Here is a 15,531-nt window from a genome sequence, read left to right on the forward strand (position 1 = left end):
CGTAAGAGACTTCTTAAAGTTGAACGGTTTACTTTCCTTCATGGAAAGATGATATTTGTGACTCATGAGACCTTTCTCAGAGTTAGGGTCATTGGAGGGAATATATACACACACATATACATATACATATTAGTATATGTACATACATATTTACACAGAAGGAGGGATGATAGAAAAGAGGGCAAATTGGGGGAGGGGTAATTAGAAGCAAACACTTTTGAAGTGGGGTCAAAGGAGATAATAGAATAAAAGGGTAGCAGGACAGGATGGAGGGAAATATAGTTAGTCTTTCCCAACATGACTATCATGGAAGTGTTTTCCATGACTACACATATGTAACCTACCTCAAATTACTTGCCTTCTCAATGAGGGTGGGTGGGGAGGGGGGAAGGGAGAGAATATGGAACTCAGAATTTTTCAGAGGAATGGTAATAATTGTTTTTCCATGCAACTGGGAAATAAGATATATAGGCAATGGGGTATAGAAATCTATCTTGCTCTACATTTAAATAGAAGGGGAAGGGGATAAGAGAAGGGAGAGCAGATTGGGGGAAGGGGTAATCAGAATGCATGCTGCCTTTAGGTGGGAGGAAAGGAGAGATGGGGTTAAAATTTGGAACTCTAAATCTTGTGGAAATGAATGTTGAAAATTAAAAATTAATTAACTAATTTGAAAAAAAAATTCCTGTGGTGAATTCATAGCTGGACTTGTACAAATGTAATATAGGTTCAGTAGGCATGGGCAGGTTGTAGTCTGCATCACTGGAAGAAATATTCGTGTTGGCTTTGTTATATTGAAATGAGACCAGTTTAGGTGATTAAGGGAGTTTGAGTTGATGAGTATTCAGTGATATGTGTAGAAAGACAGATTAATTGGCTTAAGGACTTTCAGGAGAAAGACTTAAATGCCATGCTAAGGAGTTAGGTTTTTTTCTTGTGTACAATAAATAACATTTTGATACATTGGAAAATTTTACCCAGAATGTGACACAGAACAAAACAATTTAGAGTTAGAAGCACCTTTGACTTCTGTCAAGCCATTCTTCTCCTATTTCGTATTTGTGATGTTGATTTGTAAAAAATCTTAATTATACTATTTTATTTGGCTTTACTGATTTTCACCTTCATTGACCCCAATCTTCTCCTTTCTCCAAAAATGTTTTTGATTTCATTGCTCAGCTCATTATAGGTTACCTCTCTTTAGTAGCTTTGGATCACTTGTAGATGTGATGAACATGATAGGTATACTGTTATCCAGGATACATTTTAAAATTTTAAACAGCACAAGATCAATCACTGATTTCCTAAGATTCTCCCATAGATCTTTTTCCAAATTGAACAATTAACGACGCTTCTTTGTAGCTTTTTGAATTTTTTGAATCCATCTAATTGCATTATATAATCTACATCTCTTCACCTATTGGACAAGCGTGAGAAAACTTTTATCCAAAGCTTTGGTAAAATCTAGATAAACAGTGTTTGCAGCATTCTACTTTACCTCATAACCTTGTTAAAAAAAAAAAAACAAACTTGATTTAGTTTGGTTCTAGCTATGCTTGATGAAGCCAAGCTGACTGTGATTGATGCTTCCCTATTTACATGATCACTAATTGCCTGGCTAGTTTGATGAATATTTGATAAGTACCTACTGTGTGTCAGACACTGTGCTAAGTGTTGAGAATACCACAAGAATGCAAAGATAATTCCTGACCTTAAAGATTTCACAATCTAATGGGAAAGACATCTTGCAAATAAATATAGACAAACAAACTGCATACAGGATTAATTGGAAATGATTAAAGAGGAAAGGATTGAGATTTAGAGCTGTTGGGAGCAACTCTGTGGAAAATAGGATTTTAGTTGTGAATTGAAGGATGGTCAGTGAATCAGTATGCAGAAGTTAGGAGGGAGAGAGCATTCCAGGGATGGGGAACAGCAAGAGAAAATGCCTAGAACCAAGAGATGAAGTGTCTTGTTTATGGAACATGGAGGACAGTGTCACTGGTTCAAAGAGTAGTGCTGGGGAGTATCAGGTGTAAAAAAAGTAGAAAGGTAGAAGAGGACTAGGTTACAAAGGACTTCAAATGCTAAACAGAGGAATTTGTATTTGGTCCTAGAGGTTATAGGGAATCCATTGGAGTTTATTGAATGAGGAGAAGGAGTGAATTAATCAGACTTACAGTTTGGAAAAATCACTTTGGTGGCTGATTGGAGGCTGGACTGGAGTAAGGACAAACTTGACGCAGGTAGACCTACCAGCAAGCTGTTTCAGTAATCTCGGCATGAGAGGATGAGGGCTTGCCCCAGAGTTTCAAAAATATCAGAAGAGAGAGAGAATGGATTTGAATCCTACATTCAAGAGATGTTGCAAAGGTGAAATGAAGTGCCTGGAGAACAGATTGGATATGAGGGTGACAGATAGTGAGGAGTCAAGGATGACACCTAAGTTTCAAGCCAATAGAACTGGGAAGATGGTGTTGCCCTCTACATTAATAGGGGAGGCCTATTTATTAATGTATTCTAGAATTTTTCTTGAAATTGAAATCAAACTCATTGGCTGCCATTATCCTTTTTTGACCATCAAGACATTTGCACTTCTCCAATCTCACAGATCTCTTCCTTTCTCCATAATCTTTTAGATATCCCCAACACGATAAAACAAAGGTGCTGCCTCTGTTTACTCTCTCATGGCTATAATGACCATTTTAGCTTAATATTGTAATTCTCTAGTTGTTTCAGTACCGTAAGATGTAGATATCTATGGTAGGGACTTAAACGCATCAGGAACAATTAGGTCTTTTATAATTTTCTCCCTATATACCTTGGAAACTGATTCCCTATTAGTCATTTTCATTCTATTCTTTCCAGGCCAAATTCCTTATTAGAGAAATGAAGCTAAGTAAGTTTTCTTTATTAGTAATCATCCCTTCTACCCCATCAGCAGTCCTATTCCTCCTTTTGCCCTCAATGTATCTTTAAAAAAACATCACTTTTTATTTTCCTTAACTTCCCTCACTGGCCTCAGCTAATTCTAAGCTATAACAACACTAACATTCTATTAGGAATCTTTTGTAATCATCCTCTTACTTCTGGCTTCTGACATGACTTAAAAATGTAGGTTGATTAAGTGAGTTCCTTGTGCAAGTCTTTTTGGAGAACCGTTCCAGATCTAAACCCTTCAGGATATGAACGATGAGGGCAAATGTTGAGAATGCTGACCTTTCCTTTCAGTTTTCTTGGAGTTAATCCATTTCGGTACCTTATCCCCATACTTACTGTTGACTGTTGATTGTTAGAGGTTGTTGAATAGAGTGGGATCTCCTAACTTGTCTTTGCTTGGCTTATGCCCTGAGTTGGCATTCTCCAGCCTGAACAACTGTTTGGATCCTATTTACTTTCCTCTCTGTGTTACCTCAAAAATGATAACTGTCGGGCATGATTCCAAAAAGGTTGTAAGGAGGAAAGGAGAAGATACAGAAGGAATACAACAATAAAGGAATTTGTTAATGCTTGCTTAAGTTTACATATCAATATCTATATGTCTGTAGATCCCTGTGTATATACATATATACACGCACATACAAACACACACATACACATGTGTGTCCTGGGCCTGATGTAAAAGTGTAAGCATTTGGAGAAAGGAGGACAATCCAACTGTGCTATTACTGTCCTTTTATATTTTTCTTCTGAAGCATTATCTCTACTTCCTTTGTGTTTGTGTGTGTGTGTGTGTGTGTGCATGCATGCGTGTGCATGTGTCTGAACCATTGTATGTGTGATCAGATCATAATTTGTTTTATGGTTCTTTTTCGTATTGTGTTTGAGATGTTTGTGATGGTTAATAATTGTTGGTTTCACAGACACACACACTCATAGTTCTTTCTAGGCATTGCTCAAGTCGTTATTGTCTGGCATATAGACAGCTAATGAATGCTTGACCGCATCCCCAATGTATTAATTCCACCAAGGTTACCATCTTGTTTTAAAATAGTCTTATTATTAGCATCTGGCTAGTGATAAGCACTGCCTCCACTAAGATGAAGAGGGTAATCACTGTTACTTTTGAGATCTATACCATAGCTAGATATTATTTTTTCTGAGCATTTTAGTTTTCCATATAAACAGAAGAGGTGATTGTCAGGACATGAAACCAAGCTCTGTGTTGTGAAATATGTTTACTTGATTGCTCAAATACACTTTCTCCTTTCTATATAATTTATGATATTTTTCAGTCTTCCAAAGCATACCTTCAGGGAATATGACTGAGAGGTTTAAAATATATTATGAAAACTTTCTAACCATTGGAGAAATTTGTGAATTTGTGTCACAGTGTATTCTATATTTTGGGGTAGAGGGTAATAAAGAATTTCACTAATAATATGCACTTCAGTTGAGAATAACTTTTATAGATATTTCATTTTTGTTTCACCCTTTTTGTTCAAATAATTAACCAAAACAAAAGAGTGCTGGGGTGATTAGGACACAAATGGTACTGAAACCTGGTGGTCATCTCTTAGAACTGATGGAACTATGACTGCGAATATGCATACCAATATAAAATAAAGTCTTGGTCACAGAATTAGAATTAGTCTCAGATCTCAAAATTAGTATTAAAATCTCAGAACAAAAAATTAGAATTAAAGTCTTAGAACACAGTCAACTCTTACGTCTCTATTATTATAAAATCAAATTTGGAAACTTTGAGGCCAGGGAGCTTACATTTTTATATTGGCCAATTGTCATGGTGATATATCTAAGAAACTCAAATAGAAACAGAAAAATTAGAACCCAGTTTTTGTCCTTAGCATTATTTATTCCCCCACTAGCATGATGAGATTTCAGTATAAAACTTTTTATATGAAGGTGGACTCCAATACATAAACGAATTCATTTAAAAGTTTCCCAGTTAACACGAGTGTTGCAAAAGAATCAGCAGTAGTACACATAAATACGTTGAATAATCAGTTTTAAAACAGTGCATATCAAGTAAGTTATTTCCAATAAAATATTTCCAAGTTCTAGCCATATTCAAATGAATAGCCTTTAATTAAGGTGAATGCTTCTTTTAAGGCATTTACAAGATAGGCCACAACCCATTCTTTTTCTAAGACAGCTAATTGTAATACAACTGAGAGGGATATGACATTAACTAAATTAACAGAATCATATCTTGGTTTCACAAGGCTTTGAAATAATAATCTCCACACCATTATGATTAATTAAACCACCTTAACTTATAGAGAAATATATGACTAGGCTTAATATAGAAACTCAAAGATGTTCCACTATCAATCTCTTATTTAATAGATTTAATATTGTGGGTGCTCATCATTTCTAATTACACAGTTAACATTCCATTACAGTCATAAATCACAACTTGACCTGCCATTCCCCAAATGGTGTGTAATGCCTCAGTTTCCAGTTCTTTGCCACCATAAAAGAGCTGTTACAAGTATTTTTGTACAATTAAGTCCTTTGCTGGTTTTTTTGTGATCTCCTTCAGATATGGACTTAGGGATGGCATTGCTGAATTGAAGGGTATGTACAGTTTTATACCTGTTTGGGCATATTCCCAAATTGCTCTCCAGAATGGTTGGATAAGCTCACAGCTCCACTAGCAATGAATTAGTGTTCCAACTCTCCCACATCTTCTCCAACATTTATCATCTTCCTGTTTTGTCATGTTAGCCAATCTGATAGGTGTGATGTGGTATCTCAGAGTTGTTTTGATTTGCATCTCTAATCAATAATGATTTAGAGCATTTTTTCATATGACTACAGATATCTTTAATTTCTTCCTCTGAAAACTGCCTGTTCATATCCTTTGACCCTTTATCGATTGAGGAATGACTTGTATTCTTGTACATTTGACGCAGTTCCATATGTATTTTAGGAATGAGGCCTTTATCACAGCCACTAGTTGCAAAAATTCTTTCCAAGTTTTCTGCTTCCCTCCTAATCTTATTTTATGTAAATTCACATTTTGCAAGTTGGACTTAGTGTAAGAAATTCCATAAGAAATCTGCATTCCCCAAAAATCACCAATGTAAACTTTACCATACTGTACTGGGATCTCTTTCTGTTCCTGCCCTCAACTCCCAGAAAAACTTTTTAAAAATCCTCCACGTGAAAGTAGAGGAACTGACCTGCAGAGAGACAGCCACCACCACTGGTGGATCAGGGCTTGTCTTGAGCTCTCCAATGCTGAGAGAAGGGACCTTGGTGTCAGACACCTACCCACCAGAGAGTTTGGTCCCTGCTTTTTGGTATTTTGTCCATGCATGTTGGGGTACCATGTGTCTGTCATCTTCTGAATGTTGCTGTGCTCTGCCCCCATGCGTCTGCCTGCTAGAGTGTTCTTCCTTTCAGTTCCAGCCAGACCTTCATGGGACTGGCCCCAGCAGCCTTCTTTTGCTCTTGCTTCTCTGTGCCCAGCCCTGGTGTGTCCTTCAACCATGTGCCAGCCCCTCTCCCTTGGGAGTGCAGCCCTTTCCACCTCCCTCCTGCCCGTTTCCACATCCATGGGTAAATTCACATTAATAAAGGATCTGCAGAATGATCCACTTACATTGTTTTATAATAGTTACTTAGTATTTTATTTTCTGCCAATTACAAGTAAAAATCATATTTTTACTTTTGTTTTTAATTTTTTTAGTTCCATATATATTACAAATGAAGTCTTTATCAGAAACACTGACTAAAAAATGTTTTAGAGCTTTCTGCTTTCCTTCCAATCTTGGTTGCACTGGTTTTGTTTCTGCAAATCCTTTTTTTATTTGACCTAAACAAAATTATCCATTTTTCATTCATTAACACTCTGTCTCATTTTTGGTCATAAATTCTTTCCTTCTTCATAGATATGACACATACATTGTTTCTTGTTCTTTTAATTTGTTTATAGTGTCACCTTTTATGTCTAAATCATCTACCCATTTTGACCTTATCTTTGTATGCACTATACCTAGTTTCTGCCGTACAGTTTTTCCAGCAATTTTTGTTAGATTCTGAGTTGTTATTCCAAAAGCTAGTCTTTGACTTTATCAAAGAGTAGATTACTAGAGTCATTGACCATAGTGGCTTGTATACCTAACCTATTCCAATGACACATCACTTTATTTCTTAGCCAGTACCAAACAGTCCAGATGATTGTCCATTCATAAAATAATTTTAGATCTCATACAGCCAGACCACTTTCCTTCACATTTGTTTTCATCAGTTCCCTTGATATTCTTGACCTTTTGTTTTTCCAGATGAATTTGTTATGATTTATGTTTTAGCTGTACAAAATAAATTTTGGGTGGTTTGATTGGTGTGACACTAAATAAGTAAATTAGTACATGCAATCTGACATAAGTTCTAGTCATTCATTTTAAACATATTTTCACATTAGTCATGTTATAAAGAAGAGTTAGAACTAATGGGAGGAAACATGAGAAAGAAGAAGGAAAACAAAACCACAAAACAGAGTAAATAGTATGCTTGCATCGACATTCAGATTCTAAAGTTCTTTCTCTGAATGTGGATAGCATTTTCCTTCATTAGTCATTTGGAGTTGTCTTAGATCCTTGCATTGCTTAGAATGGTTGATAAACTTATCAAGGTCAGTCATCGCACAGTGTGGCTGTAACTGTGTACGATGTTCTCCTGTTTCTGCTCATTTCACTCTGCATCGGTTTATATATGTCTTTCCAGGTTTTTCTGAAGTCCAACTTCTCATCATTTCTTATAGCACAGTAGTATTCCGTTAGATTCATAAACCAGAACTTATTCAGCCATTCCCCAATTGATGGACAGCCCCTCAATTTCCAATTCTTTACTGTCACAAAAAGAACTGCTATAATTATATTTGTACATGTGGGGGTCCTTTTGCCATTTTAATGATCTCTTTCGGATACAGATCTCGAAGTGGTATTGCTTGCTAAATGTGTATGTCCAATTTTATAGTTCTTTGGGCATATTTCCAAATTTCTCTCCAGAATGGTTGGATCACTTCACAACTCCACCAATATTGCATTACTGTTCCAATTTTCCCACATCTTCTCTAAAGTTTACCAGTTTCCTGTTTTGTCATGTTAGCCATCTGATAGATGTGATATGAGATGCTAGAGTGGTTTTGATTTGCATTTCTCTAATCAATAATGATTTAGAGCATCTTTTCATGTAACTATAGATAGCTTTAATTTCTTCCTCTGAAAACTGTCGCTTCATATCCTTTAACCATTTATTATAATTGGGGAATGACTTGTACTCATAAATTCGACTCATTTCTCCATGTGCTTTAGAAATGAGGCCTTTATGAAAGTCACTGACTGAAAAATTGTTTCCCAGCTTTCTGCTTTCCTTCTAATCTTGGTAGTATTGGCTGTGGGCATTTTTTTTCAATTTAATGGATTCAGAATAATCCATTATGCATTTCATAATGTTCTCTGTCTTTTAGTCATAATTTCTTCTGTTCTCCATAGATTTGATCTCCTCATTTGCTCACATTGTCATCCTTTATGTCTAAATCTTCTACCCATTTTGACTTCATCTTTTTATATGGTATAAATGTTAGTCTATGCCTAGTTTCCGTCATACTATTTTACAGTTTTCCCAGCAGTTTTTTTTTCATACAATTTATTTTCAGTTTTCAACATTCACTTCTATAGGATCTTGAAATCCAAAGTTTTCCCCATTTCTTCCCTCCCATCATGCCAGGATAGCATGTATCCCAACCACCCCTATCTTCAATCTGCCCTCCCTTCTATCACCCCACCTTCTCCCAACCTCTTCCCCTCTGTTTTCCTGTAGGGCAAGATACATATATATCAATACCGCATTGCCAGTACCACTTATTTCTCAGTTGCATGAAAAACAATTTTTAACATTCATTTTTAAGGCTTTGAGCTCCACATTCTCTCACTTCCACATTGAGAAAACAAACAGTTCCATATAGGTCATACGTGTGTAGCCATGCAAAACATTCCATGATAAGTTATGAAAGATTAACCAAATTCCCTCTGTCCTATCCTGCCCTCCATTTATTTCATTCTCTCCCCTGACCTGTTCCACCACAATAGAGTTTGCTTCTGATTGTCCCTTCCCTGAATCTGCTGTCACTTCTATTATCTTCCCTCTCTTATCCCCTTCTCCCCTGCCTTCCTGCAGGCGAAGGTAGATTTCCATATTGAATTGAGTGTGTGTTATTCCCTCCTTAAACCAAATCAGATGAGAGTAAGGCTTACTTATTCACTGTCACCTGTCTCCTCTTCCCCTCCATTGTAAAAGCTCTTTCTTGCCTCCTTTATGTGAGATGATTTACTTGATTCTACATCTCCCCTTTCTCTTTGTCCCAGTGCATTCCTCTCAGCACTTTATATTTTAGGTATCCTACCTTCATATTCAGCTCACCCTGTGCCCTATCTCTATTTATATCTGTCTGTCTGTCTGTCTGTCTGTCTGTCTATCTATCTATCTATCTATCTATCTATCTATCTATCTATCTATCTATCTGTCTGTCTATTTTTCTATCCATCTATGTAAGTATATGTGTATATATGCAATGTGTATATATGTGTATGTATATGTATATATAGTATACATATATACACATATACCTACACACACAAATACATACACACTTACATACATGTATATATATGTATATGTATATATGTATATCCATGTGTTTATATTTGTGTGTGTATATATGTATTCACACACATATATATTCCTTCTAACTACCCTAATACTCAGAAAGGTCTCATGAGCTACAAATATCATCTTTCCATGTGGGAATGTAAACAGTTCAAGTTTAATGAGTCCCTTCTGGCTTCTCTTTCCTGTTTATCTTTTCATGTTTCTCTTGATTCTTGTACTTGAAAATCAAATTTTCAATTCATTTCTGGTCTTTTCAACAAGAATGTGTGGAAGCCCTCCATGTCATTGAAATTCCATTTTTCTGGGTAGGTGATTCCTGATTTTAATCCTAGTTTCTTTTACTTGTGGAATGTAGTATTCAAAGCCCTCGAATCCCTTAGTGTAGAAGCTGCTAAATCCTCTGTTATAGTGATTGTGTTTCAAATTGTTTCTTTCTGGCTAGTTGTAATATTTTCTCCTTGGCATGAGAACTCTGGATTTTGGCTACAATGATCTTAGGAGTTTTCCTTTTGGGATCTCTTTCTTGAGGTGATCCATGAAACCTTTCCATTTCAAGCTAACCCTATTCTAGAATATCAGTGCAGTTTTCCTTGATAATTTCTTGAAAGATAATGTTATGCTTTTCTTTTTGGATCATGGTTGTCATTATTTCAGGAAACACAAAATGGCCATTAGACCAATAACTTTTAAATTGTCTTTCCTAGATCTGTTTTCTAGGTTAGTTGTTTTTCCAGTGAGATATTTCACATTGTCTTCTATTTAATTCATTCTTTTGGCTTTGTTTTATTATTTGTTGATGTCTCATAAAGTTATTAGCTTCCATTTGCTCGATTCTATTTTTTGTTTTGCTTTTTGTAGGGGGGGAAGTAAGGAAATTGGGGTTAAGTGACTTGCCCAAGGTCATACAGCTAGTAAGTGTGTCATGTGTTGGAGGCCAGATTTGAACTCAGGTCCTCCTGACTCCAGGACCAGTATTTCACTCACTGTGCCACCTAGCTCCACCCATTCCAATTTTTAAGGAATTCTGTTTTCAGGGAGGTTGTGGACCTCCGTTTCCATTTGGCTAATTCTCCTTTTTTAAGCCATTGTTCTCCTCATTGGCTTTTTGGTTCACTTTTGCCATTTGGATGAGACTATTTTCAAATTCAGCATTTTTTTGTGTCTCCTTAAGCAAGTTGTTGAGTTATTTTTCATGATTTTCTTACATCACTCTCATTTCCATTCCCTTTTTTCCTTTACTTCTCTTACTTGATTTTCAAAATCCTATTTGAGCTCTTCCATGGCCTGAAACCATTGCATGTTTTTCTTGCAGGTTTTGGATGTAGGATAGTTGACCTTGCTGTTTTCCTCTGCATGTATGCTGTTATCTTCCTTGTCAGAAGAAAATTCCTTTTCACCAAGAAAAGAGCCTTCTATAGTCTTATTTTTCCCCTTTTTGGTCATTTTCTCAGGTAATGACTTGATTTTTGAGCTTTTTGTTAAGTCGAGGGTGTACTGCCCCAGGTTTCAGGGTTTTGCACAGATGTTTCAAGACATATCTCTAGGGACCTGTAAAGTTTCAGTATCTCCAAAGTGATATGAAGGCAAGCAAGGTGTTTACTTCTCTCCTGGTCCGTACTGTGGTGTGTGAGCAACCATAAGCTCTCTTTTCTTCCCTGGAACTGAGAGTAGGTTTCCCTCGCCATAACCACCACCAGTTCTGTCACTCCAGTGCTCTGCCTCACCCCAGTACTCAATACTGTGACCTCGATCAGCTATTAGATTCCCCCACCTTCTGTAGGCTGAGTGCTCGAGAAGGAGCTGCCACTGCAGCAGTGCCTGCTGCTGTCCTGGGGCTGGGGCCAGACCAAGTTCCTCTCTCAACCAGGTGAAAGAGCTTTCCCACTGACATTTGAAGCTGTCTTTGGTGCTTGTGGGTTTAGAAGTGTGGAAAACAGTACAGCTGCTAGTGATTTAGCACCCTGAGACTTGCTTCAGTTGCATCTGTGCCCATACAACCCATCCTGGCCTGTGCTCTGCTCCAAACCTGATGCAAACCCTTTCTGTCTGCCTATCAGATTGTCATGGGCTGCATTTCTGATTTCCTCCATCATTTTCTTGCTTCTGCTGCTTTAGAATTTGTTTAGAATAATTTTTTACAGGTATTTTGAGTGGTTTGGGGGAAGAGCTCAGGCAGGTCCCAGCTTCTACTTCACCATCTTGGCTCTGGCTCCCAGCAGTTTTGCCAGAAGCTGGAATTATCAAATAGTAGATTGCTGTAGTTGTGACCTGTTGTGTTTTGTGTAGCTAACCTATTTCACTGATCCACCACTTTTTTCTTAGCCCCTTCCAAAGTAGTTTTCATGATTGCTGCTCTATAATACAATTCAAGATCTGGTATAGCTAGGCCACCTTCCATTGCATTTCTTTTCTTTACTTCCCTTAATATCCTAGATCATTTTTTTCTTCCAGATGAATTTTGTTATTTTTTTTCTAGCTCTATAAAATAATTTCTTGGTAGTTTGATTGGTATTACACTTAGTCAATAATTTCATGTAGGTAGAATTGTCATTTTTATTACATTAGCTCAGCTAATGAGCAACTGATATTTTTCCACTCACTTAGATCTGACTTTATTTCTGTGTAAAATGTTTTGTAATTGTGTTCATATAGTTACTGGGTTCATTTTGACATATAGACTTCCCAGTATTTTACAATATCTACAGTAGCTTGAAATGGAATTTCTCTATCAATCTCTTACTGTTGGGCTTTGTTAGTTGTACTTAGAAGTGCTGGTGATTTACTTTATATCCTGCAATTTTGCTAAATTTATTATTTCAAGTAATTTTTTATTTGATTCTCCAGGATTCTCTAAGTATACCATCATTTCATCTTCAAAGAGTAATAACTTTTTGTTTTTTTGCCTATTCTAATTCCTTCAATTTCTTTTTCTTCTCTCTTTACTAAAGCTAACCTTTCTAGTACAATATTGAATAACTGGGGGGATAATGGACATCTCTTTTTCACCCCTGATTTTATTGGAAATGCTTCTAGCATATCCCCATTACATATGATGCTTGCTGATGGTTTTAGATGCTGCCATTTTAAGGAAGACTCCATTTATTCCCATGCTCTCTTGGTGTTTTTAAAAGGAATGGGTATTGTATTTGGTCAAATGCTTTTTCTAAATCAGCTGAGATAATCATACGATTTCTTTCAGGTTCATTGTTGATATGCTCAATTATGCTGATGATTTTCCTAATAGTGAACCAGCCCTGCATTCCTGGTATGAATCCTACCTGGTCATAGTGTATTATCGTCATGGTAAGTGGCTGTGATCACTTTGCTAATATTTTATTTAAACTTTTTCATGTATATGTGTTAGAGAAATTGTTCTATAATTTTCTTTTTCTCTTCTGGCTCTTCCTGGTTTAGGTCTTAGCACCATATTTGTATCATAGAAAGAATTTGGTAGGATTCCTTCTTTGCCTGTTTTCCCAAATAGTTTATATAGTACTGGAAGTAATTGTTCTTTACATGTTTGATAGAATTTCCTTGTAAGTCCATCTGGACCTGGTGATATTTTCTTAGGGTGTTCGTTGATGGCTTGTTCAATTTCTTTTTCCAAAGTAGAGTTTTTTAAGTATTTTATTTCATCTTTTCTTAATCTGGGCAAATTACATTTTTGTAATTTTTCATCCATTTCACGAGGCCCCAGTGTGTGCCCAAGAGTAGGCTTTTAATACATATTTTTTGACTGAGTGCCATTGGAGCTGATGTCACAGTCTTTTCCTGACATCTAATGGTGAAAAAAAGAAAGATATTGGAGAATATTATAGCAATGTCTTCTCACAGCTCAACATTGCAGAATTTAGCAGCCTTCGGTGTCATCTTGTGGACAGACAGAATATTGCAGTGTAATCAAAGTTTTAGACCAGAGTAGGAATATATTATACAATGGAGATCCCTGCTTTGTGTTCAGTGCAGATATCGCATTTCTAGTCTGTCATCTAGTGTCCAAGTCAGCGACTCGTTTTAAACCATGTTTTTATTAAATTTTATCCCATGTTATAGCTCCTTTCTGTCAGGCCTAGAGGCCTAAGGGCTACCCGAGTCTTACCTTACCTATCGCAGGTCTTCGGCTGGCCAAACCAGATAAACGTATGAGAGAAGAGACTTTCCAGAGTCGAACAAGGGTTAGGCTTTATTCAGGGTCTTGGTTACATGTGCAGGGGGAACTCTTTCTGAGGAGAGAGAAATCTCCCAAGGAGGCAAAGATCTTACAGTAAGAGAATGGAAGTGGAAGTGGGAGTGGAAGAGGGAGAGAGGGAAGAGAGAAGAGAGGAGAGAGGGAAGAGGGGCCTTCTGTCCTCTAAGGGCCCCTCAGCGCTAAGAGTGCCTTCAGGCTTTCCTGACCCTACTTAAGCTCTCCCGCCGCATAGTTTGCACCTGAATACCGTGCCTGTTAGACAACAATAGGTGTGCTCAGACCCCGGGCCAATCTCGAGGGCGGGGATGCTCTCTCCCAGCACGTTTCCCACGGGAAGAGGCGGAAATGCACGAGATAGCCTGGTCTCACACCTCAATTCCCAGCTGTTCCCTGGGGGGCCTCATGAGAACTCTAAGGTTTAGAAGTCCTCACTTTTACCTGCCCGAGACTGTCCACATGGAACTGAGCTTACACCCCCAATACCTTTCTGGTTAAGCACGCAGAATAAAATCGTAAATTTATGAAAGGAATAGAGTATGGAATTCCTTCAGGGTCAATATGAATTGAGACTGAATCATCACCCTCAGAATTATCTGTGAAACTCTCCATAATATCAGAAGTCATCCAGTATGGCAAAAGACTTCATAGCAGTGGGGGGAGCAGGTTTTACCCTCCAATGTGGTTACGTGGATAAAGTCTTAATGTTACCCACCCAAAAGTGTCAAAAATTGTGATGACATAAATGCAAAAAAAAACTACTCTTTGTTTTGAAGGAAATTTATGAAAGAAATATCATGTTTGACTGAGACTTGACCAGTAAGAAATCAGACATTCAGGGAAATATTTGTCCAGTTGCCCAGGGGTGCTGCTGTGCAGTTACTCAGTGATGCTCAAATTTGTGTGATGCCATAGACTTCTATCCGTGAAGTTTTCTTAGCAAAGATACTGCAGTGGTTTGCTATTTTCTTCTCCAATGTATTACCATATTCCAGATGAGGAACTGAGGCAAATAAGAGTTAAGTAACTTACCCAGAGTCACATTGTAATTATATAAGGCCAGACTTAAACTGAGATCTATCTGGCTCCAAGCCCTGTTTCCACCAACTAGCTGCCCTATGCAGGGACACTAAAAAACAAAACACAGCAAAACCTAAACAATAACCCTGGGAGTATGCAAAATCAGATAGTAAGTCTCTAGCTATATGCGTTGCCCTCAGTAGAGAACGTAGGATTCCAATCCAACTTTTTATTTCAAGATCTCATCTTCTTGCTGGGAGAAATTATTTTTCCTACCATATTCATAACCAGATATTAAATTAAGATTAGATTTTTCTGTTTTCCTCATTCAGAGACCAACCCCTATAAGTCAGTCAGTCTCTGGAAGACTCTGCTGATAAAGGAGATATTCAAATCCTCAGGGAACAGTCTCCCTGATCCTGGGCAGCACCTCAACCAGCTAGAAGACCTTACCTCTGATTGGAGTGTAAATAGAATGAAATCCAGGTGAATTACAGCCCTAAAGCATTAAGCCTATGCCCATGCAGAACCACAATGTGATTTAGGATAAGGAAGCTCATGAAGCAGAAGCACTCTGGTTGGCCAGAGTGGTCTGGGTAGAGAAGGATTCCTTTGTCCAGATTGCTGGAGGTGGCTGAGTCTCATGATGAAGCCATATTCTCAACAGGAGGATCTGAAAACGT

At 37.4% G+C, this 15,531-nt stretch overlaps 1 pseudogene; it reads left to right on the forward strand.

Moving 5' to 3' along the window:
- The window catches only part of LOC140515397 (eIF5-mimic protein 2 pseudogene), a 102,665-nt pseudogene that overhangs the window by 18,123 nt on the left and 69,011 nt on the right, over nucleotides 1-15,531 (forward strand).

The sequence above is a fragment of the Notamacropus eugenii genome, chromosome X (genome assembly GCF_028372415.1).
Source record: "Notamacropus eugenii isolate mMacEug1 chromosome X, mMacEug1.pri_v2, whole genome shotgun sequence".
NCBI lineage: Eukaryota > Metazoa > Chordata > Mammalia > Diprotodontia > Macropodidae > Notamacropus > Notamacropus eugenii.